Source organism: Chiloscyllium plagiosum, unplaced genomic scaffold, assembly GCF_037043375.1.
Source record: "Chiloscyllium plagiosum isolate Xiang-an unplaced genomic scaffold, Cpla_swu_hap1 HiC_scaffold_8, whole genome shotgun sequence".
In the NCBI taxonomy this organism is placed as follows: Eukaryota; Metazoa; Chordata; class Chondrichthyes; order Orectolobiformes; family Hemiscylliidae; genus Chiloscyllium; species Chiloscyllium plagiosum.
The window spans coordinates 12,654,255-12,672,073 of record NW_028270146.1 but is presented as its reverse complement, the minus strand read 5'-3'; the positions used below and the strand labels follow the sequence as shown (position 1 = coordinate 12,672,073).

The 17,819-nt window shown below is 46.1% G+C and overlaps 1 protein-coding gene and 1 pseudogene across 3 annotated transcripts in view; one reads left to right on the top strand and one right to left on the bottom strand.

Annotated features, from left to right (window-relative positions):
• Positions 1-17,819, bottom strand: part of LOC122553352 (ribosomal protein S6 kinase A5) — a 235,604-nt gene that overhangs the window by 177,941 nt on the left and 39,844 nt on the right. The window contains exon 2 of one of the 3 annotated variants that reach the window (XM_087989592.1): positions 10,762-10,874. The exons of the other annotated variants lie outside the window; for them this stretch is intronic. The gene's annotated coding sequence lies outside the window, so the exon portion shown is untranslated. The remainder of the gene's footprint in view (positions 1-10,761; positions 10,875-17,819) is intronic. 3 annotated transcript variants of the gene reach the window in all.
• LOC148149342 (uncharacterized) lies at positions 13-4,285 on the top strand (annotated as a pseudogene).

Genomic DNA, 17,819 nt, shown 5'->3' with positions numbered 1-17,819 from the left:
CTTATTTTCACCATGGACATCCAGTCCCTGTACACCTCCATCCCCCATCACGAAGGACTCAAAGCCCTCCGCTTCTTTCTTTCCCGCCGTACCGACCAGTACCCTTCCACAGACACCCTCCTTCGACTGACTGAACTGGTCCTCACCCTGAACAACTTCTCTTTCCAATCCTCCCACTTCCTCCAAACGAAAGGAGTATCCATGGGCACCCGCATGGGCCCCAGCTATGCCTGCCTCTTCGTAGGATGTGTGGAACAATCCATCTTCCACAACTACACTGGCCCCACCCCCCACCTTTTCCTCCGCTACATCGATGACTGTATCGGCGCCGCCTCGTGCTCCCACGAGGAGGTTGAACAGTTCATCCACTTCACCAACACCTTCCACCCCGACCTCAAATTCACCTGGACAGTCTCAGATTCCTCCCTCCCCTTCCTCGACCTTTCTATTTCTATCTCAGGCGACCGAATCAACACGGACATCTACTACAAACCAACCGACTCCCACAGCTACCTGGACTACACCTCCTCCCATCCTGCCCCCTGTAAAAACGCCATCCCATTCTCCCAATTCCTTCGACTCCGCCGCATCTGCTCCCAGGAGGACCAGTTCCAAAAACGCACATCCCAGATGGCCTCCTTCTTCAAGGACCGCAATTTCCCCCCCAACGTGGTCGACGATGCCCTCCACTGCATCTCTTCCACTTCCCGATCCTCCGCCCTTGAACCCCGCCCCTCCAACCGCCACCAGGACAGAACCCCACTGGTCCTCACCTACCACCCCACTAACCTCCATGTACAGCGCATCATCCGCCGCCATTTCCGCCACCTCCAAACGGACCCCACCACCAAGGATATATTTCCCTCCCCTCCCCTATCAGCATTCCGTAAAGACCACTCCCTCCGTGACTCCCTCGTCAGATCCACACCCCCCACCAACCCAACCTCCACTCCCGGCACCTTCCCCTGCAACCGCAGGAGGTGCAAGACTTGCGCCCACACCTCCCCCCTCACCTCCCTCCAAGGCCCCAAAGGAAACTTCCATATCCGCCATAGATTCACCTGTACCTCCACACATATCATCTATTGCATCCTTTGCACCCGATGTGGCCTCCTCTATATTGGGGAGACGGGCCGCCTACTTGCGGAGCGTTTCAGGGAACACCTCTGGGACACCCGGACCAACCAACCCAACCACCCTGTAGCTCAACATTTCAATTCCCCCTCCCACTCCACCAAGGATATGCAGGTCTTTGGACTCCTCCATCGTCAGACCATAGCGAAACGACGGTTGGAGGAAGAACGCCTCATCTTCCGGCTAGGAACCCTCCAACCACAAGGGATGAACTCGGATTTCACCAGTTTCCTCATTTCCCCTCCCCCCAGCCTGTCTCAGTCAAATCCATCAAATTCAGCACCGCCTTCCTAACCTGCAATCTTCTTCCCGACCTCTCCGCCCCCACCCCAGTCTGACCTATCAACCTCACCTTGACCTCTTTCCACCTATCACATTTCCGACGCCCCTCCCCCAAGTCCCTCCTCTCTATCTTTTATCTTAGCCTGCTGGACCAACTTTCCTCATTCCTGAAGAAGGGCTAATGCCCGAAACGTCGATTCTCCTGTTCCCTAGATGCTGCCTGACCTGCTGCGCTTTTCCAGCAACACATTTCCATCTCTGATCTCCAGCATCTGCAGACCTCACTTTCTCCTCCTTATTTCCCATCCCCTACCTCATCCCAGATCCAACCTTCCAATTTGGCCCTGTCCTTATTTCCCTACCTGTCCATCTTCCTTCCCACCATCTGCTCCACCCTCCCCTCCGACCTATCACTGTCACACCCTCACCTGCATCTATCTATTGCCTTCCTAGCTATCATCCCCCACCCCCACCTTCCGATTAATCGCTCAGCCCCCTCCTAACATTCCTGATGAAGGAGTTATGCCATAACATTGATTCTCCTGCTCATTGGATGCTGCCTGACCTGCCGTGGTTTTTCAGCGCCACACGTTTTGACATAGGAACAGGAGTAGGCTAGTTACCTCCTTTCGCCTGTTCCACCATCTGACAAATCAGCGAGTATGTAAATAGAAATCTTCAATTACATTATGTAAAACATCGAGATAAATGTTTTGGATGTGAGCATAAGAGGTATAGTTAGTAAAATTGCAGATAACACCAAATTTGGAGGTGTAGTGGACAGTGAAGAAGGTTACCTCAGATTACAGCAGGATCTGGACCAGATGGGCCAATGGATTGAGAAGTGGCAGATGGAGTTTAATTCAGATAAATGCGAGGTGCTGCATTTTGGGAAAGCAAATCTTAGCAAGACTTATACACTTAATGGTAAGGTCCTAGGGAGTGTTGCTGAACAAAGAGACTTTGGAGTGCAGGTTCATAGCTCCTTGAATGTGGAGTCACAGGTAGATAGGATAGTGAAGAAGGCGTTTGGTATGTTTTCCTTTATTGGTCAGAATTTTGAGTACAGGAGTTGGGAGGTCATGTCGCGGCTGTACAGGACATTGGTTAGGCCACTTTTGGAATGCTAGAACAGGCTTGAGGGGGCTGAATGGCCTACTCCTGTTCCTATGTTTAAATTTCCAATTGTTATTTAACATGAATTAGCAGTACGCTACCATGTAAACAAAGCTTAAATTCAGTTTGAGAACCTGACTAGACAGATGAATGAAACAAAGTGAGATTCACTGCAAGACTGAATCTCATTTGTGTAGATTAGATTAATTACTTACAGTGTGGAAACAGGCCCTTCATCCCAACAAGTCCACACCGACCCTCCGAAGAGCAACCCACCCAGACCCATTCCGCTACATTTACCCCTTCACCTAACACTACGGGCAATTTTCTTTAAGCGTGGCCAATTCACCTAACCCGCACATCTTTGGACGGTGGGAAGAAACCGGAACACCCGGAGGAAACCCACACAGACATGGGGAGAATGTGGAAATTCCACACAGAGAGTTGTCTGAGGCGGGAATTGAACCCGGGTCTCTGGCGCTGTGAGGCAGCAGTGCGAACCACTATGCCGCCCACTCTTTTGCTTCAACTCTATGTTGCCTTCACACCAGATTTACCCTTCATAAACTTAGCACTGGCATGAAGCTAAAACAGTTTTATGCTTACATGAATGTACTATTAAATTACTGCCTTCCTAGCAAGGGATCTTTGAAGCATACCAAAACAAGATCAAAGATTATAAATGTTATGCATTACCACCTGTTAAACAAGAGTAAAACTGCAAGATAATTATAAAATATTTTTGATTCATTGTGTCATGTGTCTACCTTAAATGGCCAGAGTACCTCTACTTTCGAAGTAAAGGTGAACTCATCAATAACTCACTGGAAGAGGTTAATCTCCAAATCAGTAGAAATTTGGCATGATAACAATCATGCAAAACAGTAGGATAACAAGAGTTGCAACAACTATACAGTAGGCAGCCCTTTATTCAGCCAGAAGTGTAAAAGTACTGTGGTAAATTTATATTCACTCTTTATAAATTTATAAATTTATAAATTTATATGCCACTCAGGTGGATAGAGTTTGTAAGAAGGCCTATGGAGTATTATCGTTCATTAGCAGAGGGATCGAATTCAAGAGTCGTGAAGTGATGTTGCAGCTGTACAGGACTTTGGTTAGGCCACAGTTGGAGTACTGTGTGCAGTTCTGGTCGCCTCACTTTAGGAAAGATGTGGAAGCTTTGGAGAGGGTACAGAGAAGATTTACCAGGATGTTGCCTGGAATGGAGAGGAAGTCGTACGAGGATAGGTTGAGAGTTCTCGGCCTTTTTTCGTTGGAACGGCGAAGGATGAGGGGTGACTTGATAGAGGTTTATAAGATGATCAGAGGAATAGATAGAGTAGACAGTCAGAAACTTTTTCCCCGGGTACAACAGAGTGTTACAAGGGGACATAAATTTAAGGTGAAGGGTGGAAGGTATAGGGGAGATGTCAGGGGTGGGTTCTTTACCCAGAGAGTGGTGGGGGCATGGAATGCGCTGCCCGTGGGAGTGGTAGAGTCGGAATCATTGGCGACCTTTAAGCGGCATTTGGATAGGTACATGGATGGGTACTTAATCTAGGTTAGAAGTTCGGCACAACATCGTGGGCCGAAGGGCCTGTTCTGTGCTGTATTGTTCTATGTTCTATGTTGTTCACTCTGGTGCCTATCAAGTGAGATTTTATTTGCTAAATGTTCTCAAAATGTTTTTACAGTTGTGACTACAGAACACATGGCATTACTTGATAAGAAAGATTATTTGCGATGGTGACGGTTCTATCAGTGCTGGAATGCGATTAACTGATTATTTTCCATACTTCAACAGTGATAAAGTCTTATCTCGGTTTGAAATATGTTGTCCACAAATACTGACAAAATCTACTATATCAATGCACGCTTACACACAGAGGAAACAGCACTACTAGCAAAAGCAATAACAGACTATTGCAGCACATACAAGCAAAATGCGTTTTAATCAGTTGTAAACGTCCACGAGCAATAATTATAATATTAGCTAAGGCTCAATGTCTTAATTATCAAGAGCCTGACCAATCATATCATATAGGTAAAAACAATGACTGCAGATGCTGGAAACCAGATTCTGGATCAGTGGTGCTGGAAGAGCACAGCAATTCAGGCAGCATCCGACGAGCAGCAAAATCGACGTTTCGGGCAAAAGCCCTTCATCAGGAATAAAGGCAGCCTGAAGCGTGGAGAGATAAGCTAGAGGAGGGTGGGGGTGGGGGTAGGGAGAAAGTAGCATAGAGTACAATAGGTGAGTGGGGGAGGAGATGAAGGTGATAGGTCAGGGAGGAAAGGGTGGAGTGGATAGGTGGAAAAGGAGCTAGGCAGGTCGGACAAGTCCGGACAAGTCAAGGGGACAGTGCGGCGCTGGAAGTTTGAAACTAGGAAGAGGTGGGGGAAGGGGAAATGAGGAAGCTGTTGAAGTCCACATTGATGCCCTGGGGTTGAAGTGTTCCGAGGCGGAAGATGAGGCGTTCTTCCTCCAGGCGTCTGGTGGTGAGGGAGCGGCGGTGAAGGAGGCCCAGGACCTCCATGTCCTCGGCAGAGTGGGAGGGGGAGTTGAAATGTTGGGCCACGGGGCGGTTTGGTTGATTTGTGCGGGTGTCTCGGAGATGTTCCCTAAAGCGCTCTGCTAGGAGGCGCCAACTCGAGGACACCTCTTCCTACTGCCCCCTTGACCATGACCCCACCCCCCATCACCAAACCATCATCTCCCAGACCACACAGAACCTCATCATCTCAGGAGATCTCCCACCCACAGCTCCAACCTCATAGTCTGGGAACCCGCACTGCCCGGTTCTACCTCCTTCCCAAGATCCACAAGCCTGACCACCCTGGCCGACCCATTGTCTCAGCATGATCCTGCCCCACTGAACTCATCTCTACCTACCTCGACACTGTCCTATCCCCCCTAGTCCAGGAACTCCCCACATACATTCGAGACACCACCCACGCCCTCCACCTCCTCCAAGACTTCCGTTTCCCCGGCCCCCAACGCCTCATCTTCACCATGGATATCCAATCCCTCTACACCTCCATCCGCCATGACCAGGGCCTCCAAGCCCTCCATTTATTCCTCTCCAGACGTCACCAACAGTACCCTTCCACCGACACTCTCATTCGTTTGGCCGAACTGGTCCTCACCCCTAACAATTTCTCCTTTGAATCCTCCCACTTCCTCCAGACCAAAGGGGTAGCCCTGGGCACACGTATGGGCCCCAGCTATGCCTGTCTCTTTGTTGGCTACATAGAACAGTTGATCTTCCGTAATTACATCGGCACCACTCCCTACCTCTTCCTCCGCTACATTGATGACTGCATTGGCGCCACCTCGTGCTCCCGCGAGGAGGTTGAGCAATTCATCAACTTCACCAACACATTCCACCCTGACCTTAAATTTACCTGGACCATCTCTGACACCTCCCTCCCCTTCCTGGACCTCTCCATCTCCATTAGTGACGACCGACTTGACACTGACATTTTTTACAAACCCACCGACTCCCACAGCTACCTGGATTACACCTCTTCCCACCCTATCTCTTGCAAAAATGCCATCCCGTATTCCCAATTCCTCCGCCTCCGCCGTATCTGCTCCCAGGAGGACCAGTTCCATCACAGAACACACCAGATGGCCTCCTTCTTTAGAGACCGCAATTTCCCCTCCCACGTGGTTAAAGATGCCCTCCAACGCATCTCGTCCACATCCCGCACTTCCGCCCTCAGACCCCACCCCTCCAACCGCAACAAGGACAGAATGCCCCTGGTGCTCACCTTCCACCCTACAAACCTCCGCATAAACCAAATCATCCACCGACATTTCCGCCACCTCCAACCCACCACCAGGGATATATTTCCCTCCCCACCCCTTTCCACCTTCCGCAAAGACCGTTCCCTCCGTGACTACCTGGTCAGGTCCACGCCCCCCTACGACCCACCCTCCCATCCTGGCACCTTCCCCTGCCACCGCAGGAACTGTAAAACCTGGCCCACACCTCCTCCCTCACCTCTATCTAAGGCCCTAAAGGAGCCTTCCACATCCATCAAAGTTTTACCTGCACATCCACTAAAATCATTTATTGTATCCATTGCTCCCGATGCGGTCTCCTCTACATTGGGGAGACTGGGTGCCTCCTAGCAGAGCGCTTTAGGGAACATCTCCGAGACACCCGCACCAATCAACCAAACCGCCCCGTGGCCCAACATTTCAACTCCCCCTCCCACTCTGCCAAGGACATGGAGGTCCTGGGCCTCCTTCACCGCCGCTCCCTCACCACCAGACGCCTGGAGGAAGAACGCCTCATCTTCCACCTCGGAACACTTCAACCCCAGGGCATCAATGTGGACTTCAACAGTTTCCTCATTTCCCCTTCCCCCACCTCTTCCTAGTCTCAAACTTCCAGCGCCGCACTGTCCCCTTGACTTGTCCAGACTTGTCCGACCTGCCTAGCTCCTTTTCCACCTATCCACTCCACCCTCTCCTCCCTGACCTATCACCTTCATCTCCTCCCCCACTCACCTATTGTACTCTATGCTACTTTCTCCCCACCCCGACCCTACTCTCATTTATCTCTCCACGCTTCAGGCTCTCTGCCTTTATTCCTGATGAAGGGCTTTTGCCCGAAACGTCGATTTTGCTGCTCGTCGGATGCTGCCTGAATTGCTGTGCTCTTCCAGCACCACTGATCCACAATCATATCATATCCTGCATCTTGTGGAGGGTATGCCGAATTCCTTCACCAGTAATACATTGGCAGCAATGCTGGATGGGTAGATGCGATGCCAATCAAGGCAAATGCTTTGTCCTGGATGGTGATGAGCAAGATATACTTTAAGATAATAGCTATAGAGGAAGTGCACTGAAGCTTCATCAGACAAATTCCTGGGATGGTAAGTTTGTCTTGTGAGGACAGATTGGGTCAACAGGCCTGTATTCACTTGGTTTAGAAGAATGAGAGATCTAATTGAAATGCATAAAAATTTGATGGGGCTGGGCAGACTGTGCGCAGGGATGATATGTTCCCCAGTTGAGAAATCCAGAACTTGTCTCTGGATAAGCAGTAGGCCATCTCTGTCTGAGATTAGGAGAAATTTCTTCTCTCAGTGTGGTGAACCTGTGGAATTCTCTACCACAGAAGGCTGTAGAGGTGAAGGCACTGAATATTTTTATAAAGAAATAGATAAATTTGTGGAAAAAATGCGAAGGTATAAAGTTGGAGAGAACAGGAGGTAGGGTGTTGCTATAAAAGATCAGCCATTATCAAGTTGAATAGCAATGCAGGTGACCAGAGAAAAAAACATGCTCCTGAAGAAACTAACTCGCAACAGTCATCCTGGAATAAACATTTCTGACATCATAACATTATTTGGGAACCTTGACCCATTCGATCCTGCCAGGAGAAAGTGAGGACTGCAGATGCTGGAGACCAGAGTTGAAAAATGTGGTGCTGGAAAAACACAGCAGGCCAGGCAGCATCCGAGGAGCAGGAGAATCGACATTTCGGGCATCAGCCCTTCTTCTGGAATGAGGCTGGTGTGCCAAGCGGGCTGAGATAAAAGGTAGGGGGGAGGGGCACTGGGAATACGATAGGTTGAAGGGGGTGAGGGTGATAGGCCGTAGAGGGGGTGGGGGTGCAGAGGTCCGGAAGAAAATTGCAGGTCAAGTGGGCGGGTGCTGAATCCGAGGGTTGGGACTGAGATAAGGTGGGGGAGGGGAAATGAGGAAGCTGGAGAAATCTACATTCATCCCGTGTGGTTGGAGGGTTCATAGGTGGAAGATGAGGCGCTCTTCCTCCAGGCGTCGTGTGGCCAGGGTCTGGCGATGGAGGAGACCAAGGACCTGCATGTCAATGGCGGAGTGGGAGGGGGAGCTAAAGTGTTCAGCCACAGGGCGGTTGGGTTGGTTGGTGCGGGTGTCCCAGAGGTGTTCCCTGAAACGTTCCACAAGTAGGCGGCCTGTCTCCCCAATGTGGAGGAGACCACACTGGGTGCAGCGGATACAGTAAATGATGTGTGTGGAGGTGCAGGTGAATTTGCGACGGATATAGAAGGATCCACTGGGGCCTTGGAGGGAGGTGAGGGGGGAGGTGTGGGCGCACGTTTTGCACTTCTTGCGGTTGCAGGGGAAGGTGCCAGAAGTGGAGGTTGGGTTGGTGGGGGGTGTGGACCTGACGAGGGAGTCGCGGTGGGAGTGGTCTCTCCTGAATGCTGATAGGGGTGGAGAGGGAAATATATCCTTGGTGGTGGGGTCTGTCTGGAGGTGGCGGAAATAACGGAGGATGATACAATGTATCCGGAGATTGGTGGGGTAGAAGGTGAGGACCAGTGGGGTTCTGTCCTGGTGGCGATTGGACGGGCGGGGTTCAAGTGCAGAGGTGCGGGAAATGGAGGAGATACGGTGGAGAGCATCGTCGACCACGTCGGAGGGGAAATTGCGGTCTTTGAAGAAGGAGGCCATTTCAGTTGTTCGATCCTGCCGTTAAAGACTGATCCCAGTATGTGGAAAGAATGCTTTTTATATTTGAGTAGGTGAAAAGCAACTCCTGACAGCTTGTGGACCCACAGCTTTTTCAGTTGTTAGGATCCTAACTCTCCCTGAGGCACCAGATAATAAAACCTTTCAACAGTTGACAGATTTATTTAAGAAATGTTATGATCTCAAGCTTCCTCTAAATCTGAGATGTTATCAGTTTTACTCGGCAATTCAAAAACCAGAGGAATCCCTATTGGGATTTTTGACTAGGTTAAGATGACTGGTAGAGACTTGTGACATTTTGGTTTAACACTTAATGAGATGCTGAAAGACCATTTGGTATGTGGGATGAATGATGTAACCGTGCAGAAACACCTACTAGCTGAAGCACAACTGGACTATAAACAGGCACTACAACTAGTTTGATCATTGGAAAATGTGGCAAGTGAAGCATACGAGTTGCAGGGTATTCCGAAGGAAGTGGACATGCTCGCTAGGCTGACTGAGCTTGGCGAACACCACCTGAGTGAAGGCAATTGCACAGACTCATTCAGAATATATCCTGAATAGAGGGATTCTAGATCAGCCCACAGCAAAATCCCAAAACAAAGCCAAGCCTGGGCCAAAAATAAGATTTACTTCAGGATCTGATGCTGATAAGCCATTGTAGTGCTGCAGGTAGGCAATCTCGAGACAGCAAAAGAGTCCTAATAGCCCTAAACTGAGTAAGAGAGCTCAGAGTATCCAGGAGAGTGCACACCCTGGAAATCTGCATGTGGTTTGGATTAGTTAAATTGCTTAGCAACATCCAAATCAGAACCAATCAAAATAAATATCGTTTAACTGGTCACTCGGTTCTAACGTAGGTCGATACTGGCATAGCTGTTTCAGTGATCGCAGAACCAGCCTTTACTAAAATTCACTCTGGTCTCCAACCTTTAAGGTTGCACAAGATCTCAGTTAGATTGAGAACCTATACCAGGGAACATTTGCAGATTAAGGATACAGCTTCGGTTCCGGTCTGTTGTGAGAAGTAGCTGGTTCAGTTCCCACTGATTGCAGTAAAAGGCTCCAGCCCAAGCCTGATGGGGCGAAATTTGTTGCGAAAGATTGGCTCAACATTTTTTGATTAGAAAATAACTGTCAGAGTGAAGTCTAAATTAAATATCGAAGACTTTTCAGGAAGATCTGGGGACTATCAAAGGAGCCAAGGCCACCTTGCAGGTTGACCAGAAAACAATTCCACGATTCTGCAAAGCCTGCCCAATGCCGTTTGCCATATGGGCAAAAGTAGGCGCAGAAATTAGAAGGCTGGTAAACGAAAGAATCATCAAACCTGTCCAGATTGAATATTGGGCAGAACCAGTCATACCAAATGTGAAACCCGACAGCTCAATTTGCTTTTGTGGGGAATTTAAAAAACGATAAATGGCTTTTTGCAGCTGGGTAATCCTTCCTATAATGAGGTGACCAGAACGGAACACAATATACCATATGTGATTTAACCAGGGCTGAAATGGCTTCAAGAACACCAATGCTGTACACTAGACTCTGCCAAGGGAGAGAGGCAGTTTACTTCAGGGGATGAAGTTTGGCGTAGAAACCATAGGATTGACCCTGTGTGGTTAAAATGCATGGCCGAAACAAGATCAGGTCCAGTGACATATAAAGTTCTTGTAGGTGTTACGAATCTGAAGAAGCACGTTGGCCATACGAAAGTTGCAAACTTACAAATGATGCGAAGCAAAACGTACCTGGCTCCCGACCGTTCTATAACACATGGGTTCTCCCTCTCCATCAAGCATTCAAGATACCTTGGAATCTGAGATGGACACAGCAGATATCACCGTCTCAACGTCTTTGTTGCCTGAAGAAGAGAATGAGTTTCTTCCAAGCCACTCCAGGTGCGAGAGCTACTGTGCATTACATGACACCCATATCAAAGGTAGAGAGTTGGAGGAATCAAACTTTCGTGCTAAAACACCCAGGAGAAGCTATTAAAAAAACCGACCTATGTCCTCGGACTCAGAGGGGGAGAGATACAGTGATTGCAACAAGATCAACCAGGTGGACCTCACAGAATATGAGTTCCCTGATTAGACCAGATTAACAGCCCTGATCAGGAAGCCCAGACTGACAGAGAAGAACAGAAGTCAGATATCCTGTTCACTCTGAGAGCTGGCTCTGAGGAAGCTGGATCATTGTCAAGATATAGGAAGAATATTATTAAATTGGAGAGGGTTCAGAAAAGATTCAGTTGCCATGAATGGACGGTTTAAATTAGAAAAGTAGGTTTGACCGGCTGGGATTTTTTTTTCACTGGTAAATGGGAGGGGTGACCTTAGAGAGAGTTATTAAATAACGAGGGACATAGATAAGGTGAACAGCAAGAGTCTTTTCTCTAGGGTCGGGGAATTCAAGACTAGTGGGTATATTTTTAAGTTGAGAAGAGAAAATTTCAAAAAGGTAGATAGGATAGTGAAGAAGGCATTTGGTATGCTTTCCTTTATTAGTCAGAGTATTGAGTACAGGGGTTGGGAGGTCAATGTTGTGGCTGTACAGAACATTAGTTAGGCCACTGTTGGAATATTGTGTGTAATTCTGATCGGAAAGATGTTGTGAAACTTGCAAGGGTTCAGAAAAGATTTACAAGGATGTTGACTTAAGCTATAGGGAGAGGCTGAACAGGCTGGGACTGTTTTCCCTGGAGCATCGGAGGCTGAGGAGTGACCTTACAGAGGTTTAAAAATTATGAGGGGCATGGATAGGGTAAATAGGCAAAGGCTTTTCCCTGAGGTCGGGGAGTCCAGAACTAGAGGTCATAGGTTTAGGGTGAGAGGGGAAAGATATAAAAGAGACCTAAGGGGCAACTTCTTCACATAGAGGGTGGTATGTGTATGGAATGAGCTGCCAGAGGAAGTGGTGGAGGCTGGTACAATTGCAACATTTAAGAGGCATTTGGATGGGTATATGAATAGGAAGGGTTTGGAGGGATATGGGCTGTGTGATGGCAGGTGGGAATAGATTGGGTTGGGATATCTGGTCGGCATGGACGGGTTGAACCAAAGGGTCTGTTTCCATGCTGTACATCTCTATGACATGAGGGGTAATTTTTTTTTTACACAGAGTGGTTCATGTGTGGAATGAAATGGCAGAGGAAGTGGTGGATGCAGCTACAGTTACTACATTTAAAAGACATGATAAGTACACGAATAGGAAACATTTGGAGAGATATGGGCCAAACACAGAAAAGTAGAACTAGTTCAGTTTGTGAAGATGACTGGTGTGGACTAATTGGATCCAAGTATGACACTATGACTCTCCACACGTAAACAAAGGGCAAATTGGTGACAGGATGCCAGTTTATGTGGAGTTATTTCAATGTGCAGGTTTGGTGGATTGGTCTTGGGAAATGCGGGGTTACAGGAATAGAGTAGGGGTATATGTCTGGATGGGCCAAATGGCTTGCTTCCATACTGTAAGTATGCATGTTTGAAGCTGAAACATCTTTTAACACAGCAATAAAATGGATTATAGTACACCCTTAATGTAATCAAACATCACAAAGCTTTTCACACTCTAAATGCTCAGGAAACGTGCATCAAATGATGACAGAAGTTTAATGATTGCACAATGTTCAGCACCATTTGCGACTCCTCAGATACTGAAGCAGGCCATGTCTAAATGAGACATGAGCTAGACAATATTCAGATTTGAGCAGAAAGTAGCAAATTACATTTGCATTACATAAATGTCAGGTAATGACCACCTTCAACAAGAAAGAATCTAACCATCATCTCTTGATATTCAATGGCATTACCATCACTGAATGCCCCACTATGAATATCTTCAGGGTTATGATTGACAAAAAGACTAATAGATTGAGCCATATAAAAATTACAGTTACAAAAGAAGGCCAAGGCTCAGAATTGTGTGGTGAGTCATCTGAAAGCCTGTCCACCATCTACAAGGCACAAGTTAGGAGTGTGATGGAACGATCCCTATTTACCTGGCTGAGTGCAGCTCCAAAAATATTCAAGAAGCTAGATATCAACTGGGTCAAAACAGCCCGCTCGGTCATTCGTGAATGTGCTGCCATTCACTCTCTACACCATTAGTGGTCTGTTATGACATTTACAAGATGCACTGCAGAAATGTACCAAGGCTCCTCAGACAGTACTTTCCTAACCTCATGACCACAAGAAGGTCATCTAGAAGGCAAAGTACATGGGAACACCACCACCTGCAAGTTCCCCTCCAAGCCACTCACCATCCTGACTTGGAACTATATTGTTGTTCCCTCAGTGTCGCTGAGTCAAAATGATGGATCTCCTTCCCTAATGGCATTGTGGTTCCATCTGCACCAAATGGACTACAGCAGTTCACCACCACCTTTTCAAGGAAAACAAGAGATGGGTAATGTTGCTGGCTCAACCAGCGAAGTGCACAACCTTTGAATGAATAAATACAAACTGCATATGTGAAATCCAAAAGATCCAACTAACATAAATATACATCCTACACAATCACAAAATGGACAACATTAGGTGAATGGGGAAATGAAAGTCACTTTACGTGACAGAAACAACTGTATAAGAATAAAAATGTTGCAGTCAAAAAATAGTTTTTGCAGTGGAAGCTACCATTCTTACCATGTATAAAAATTGTCACCAACCATATCCATATGGAATCAGTTGAGTTCTACAATGGTTTATGAAAACATTTAGGTTTGTAATACCAGATATTAAAAGTAAACCTAATACATGCAGTGAGATTACTTATATATCTGATATATCTGCTTCTCTTCATTCATTTGATCACTGCATTTTTGACCACATACTGTTTTACATTTTCCTGATAACTATAGAAAAAGATGACTAAAAGATCAATTTACATCACTTGAACTGTCAGATACCTAATCATCTGGGTCTAATCACTAATATCATACAGATAGTAAAATACAGTACAGAAAAATGCTCCAAAACATTCTAGCTACAAGATAAGAACTCAATTCCTTATTTTGCATTTATGCAAGATTAGTGATTCTAAATGGAAGTAATAACCTAACTTTTATAAGTGCTATAACACCAAAATCACATTATCAACAATTTTTCAGCATCTGGTCTCCATGTTATTAGCACTACAGAGGGTTTATTATATGAGGTAAGTGTGAGGCTCAGCCTGTACCTATTAGAATTTAGAAGAATAAGAGATGGTCTTGTTGAGAAAAACAATAACCTGAAAGCACCTGACAAGTTGGATGCGCAAAGGATGTTTCCTCTTGTGGGAGAGACTAACATAAAACATAGAATGTTACAGTGTAGTACAGGCCCTTTGACCCTCAATGTTGCGCCAACTTGCAAAATTAATCTGATTCCCATCTAACCTACACTGTTCCATTATTATCCATACGTATGTCCAGTGCCCACTTAAATGCCCTTAACATCGGCGAGTCTACTCCTGTTGTAGGCAGGTCATTCCACGCCCTGACTAGTCTCTGAGTAAAGAAACTACCCGATATCTGTCCTAAATCTACCACTCCACAATTTAAAGCTATGTCCCCTCGTGATAGCCTTCACCATCTGAGGAAAAAGGCTCTCACTGTCCACCCTATCTAACCCTCTGATTATCTTATATGTCTAGATTAAGTCCCCTCTCAAGCTCTTCTTTCCAACGAAAACAGCCTCTTTTCCCTCAGCATTTCCTCGTAAGGCCTTCCTTCCATACCAGTCCACACCCCAGTAAATCTCCTCTGAACCTTTTCCAAAGCTTACACATCCTTCGTATAATGCGGTGACCAGAACTGTACGCAATACTCCAGGTGCGGCCTTACCAGTGTCCTGTACAGCTGAAGCATGCCCTCGTGGTTCCGAAACTCAATCCCCATACCCAATAAACGCCAACACACCATATGCCTTCTTAACAATCCTATCAACCTGGGTGGCAACTTTCAGGGATTTATGCACCTGAACACCAAGATTTCTCTGTTCATCTACATTGCCAAGAATTTTACCATTAGCCCAGTACTCTGCATTCCTGTTACTTCTTCCGAAGTGAACTATCTCACACTTTTCCACATTAAATTCCATTTGCCACTTCTCAGCTCAGCTCTGCATCTTATCTATGTCCCTCTGTAAAACACAACATCCTTCAACACTATCCACAACTCTGCCTACCTTAGTGTCATCTGCAAATTTACTAGTCAAGAGTGTGGAAAAGCAAAGCAGGTCAGGCAGCATCCGAGGAGCAGGAAAATCAACGTTTCGGGAAAAAGCCCTTTATCATAACCCATCCTTCTATGCCCACTTGCAGTGGCCCTAAAACAGATCCTTGTGGCACACCACTGGTAACTGAGCTCCAAGATGAACATTTCCCATCAACTGCCACCTTCTGTTTTCTTTCTGCTAGCCAATTTCTGATCCAAACCGTTAAATCACCTTCAATCCTGAAACTCCTTATTTTGCGTCATAGCCTACCATGTGGAAGCTTATCAAAACGCCTTACCTTCATCCACCTTCTCGAAGAACTCAATAAGGTTAGTGAGGCACGACCTACCCTTTACAAAACCGTGTTGACTATCTATAATCTAATTATTCCTTTCCAGACGATTATAACCTTTTCCAACGCCTTACCCATAGCTAATGTAAGGCTCACTGACCTATAATTACCAGGGTTGGCCCGACTCCCCTTCTTAAACAAGGAAACAAAATTTGCTATCCTCCAGTCTTCTTACACTACTGCTGTCGACAATGATGATGTAAAGACGAAGCCAAAGGCTCTGCAATCACCTCCCTGGCTTCCCAGAGAATCAGAGGATAAACCGCATCTGGCCCCAGGGCCTTTTCTATTTTCAGATCTTCCAAAATTGCCAAACCTTCTTCTTTGTCAACCTCAATCCCATCTAATCTTGTAGCCTGTACCTCTGTATTCTCATTAACATTTCCCTTTTCCAAGGTGAGTACTGACAAAAAGTATTCATTAAGCGCTTCCTCTATGTCCTCAGATTCCACACACAACTTTCCACTCCTATCTCTGATTGGCCCTAATCTCACTCTAGTCATTCTTTTATTCCTGATATACCTATAGAAAGCCTTAGGGTTTTCCTTGATCCTATCTGCCAACAACTTCTCATGTCCCCTCATGAAGTGTAAATGGGACATCAGAACAAAAGTCACAAGTATCTCAGGATAATCCTGATGGAGAAGCCCAAACTGTTATAAACAGTGTTGAAAACCTTAAAGTCATCACACTGCTTTCTACTCTATTCTCCTAAAATAATGACAATGTATGCATAAATATTCTATTTCATGAACCATACACTGCAAAAATCACTAAACACAGGTATGAACTTAGCACTCTGCAGAACTATAGTTGAGCCATTGTAGTTACACTTAGCAATGCTGAGTGCTCAAATTACACATTCCAGACAGTGTGTTGGTTTGTAAAGCAGCAACTTACTTATACTTTTTTTCAATTTAGCATAATGTATTCACTGTTCATGATATTGTCTCCCCTACAGTGGAGAAAACAAAGCAGGTTGGTTGATCCATTTGTCGAACACAACCACTCAGACCCAAGCGTGATCTCAAAATCATACAACTGAGGAAGAGAAATCCCAGAGTTTCCAGTTGCTCACCATTGTAACGAGGTTTACTATTTTAACATCTTACTCTCATACCCTCATTTCTTTTCACTGTCATGCCACATTATAATTAAACTAAATGTATCTTACCTTCCAATTAGACTCTTTCAGGTGTTGAATACTGCCCCCACCCCTTATTTTGGTTCTGCTTTTACACAATGTGCCGCTTTGAATCTTGGTTTTTCATATGTTTGCTTTCATACAGAGCTGTTCATTATTCTTGCATTTATATTCACTCTGGACAATTACCTTGTCTCTTTACAATGACAAAGACCATTGGATCACTAATATCAGGCTTCTTAGCAGGAGCAGTAATGCAGAGACTGGAATGAACAGCCCTCTCCACGATCCAACCCAAACTTTGGGTCCACTACATGGATGACACCTTTGTCATCACAAAACAGAACAAATTAAAAGGAAACCTACAACATCATCCTTAATGGCATAAATTTCACAAAAGAAGAGGAAAACAACAACAGACTCCCTTCCTGGATGTCACAGTGGAACGAACAGTCAATGGAGAACTGCAGACCAGCGTCTACAGGAAAGCAACACACACAGACCAGATACTCAATTACAGGAGCAATCATCCCAGCATCTACAAACGGAGCCGCATCTAGACATCACTTAAATAGGCCACAACACACTGCAGCACCCAGGAACTACGAGCAGCAGAAGCAAAATACCTAGACAGCATATTTAAGAACAGTGGATACTTGACAAACACAAAGCACTGATTCTTCAACAACAAAGCTGAATAAGTAGACACAACATGCCCAGAAACTCTAGCTACATTACCATATATCACACACGTCTCAGAGATGACTACTAGACTGCTCCGATCCCTTGGTATCATGGTAGCCCACAAACCTACTAACACATTGAAACAGTTATCGATGAACCTAAAGGACCCTATACAACCAGCAAAACCAATGTCATTTACAAAATACCACGCAAGGACTGTAACAAACACTACATCGGACAGACAGGCAGAAAAGTGTACCCTAGCCACCATGATACACAAACACCAACTAGCCACCAAAAGACACGACCCATTATCACTAATATCCTTACAAACAGATGAAGAAGGACGCCACTTTGACTGGGTCAACACACCCATCCTGGGACAGGCTAAACAAAGACACATACGGGAATTCCTGAAGGCCTGGC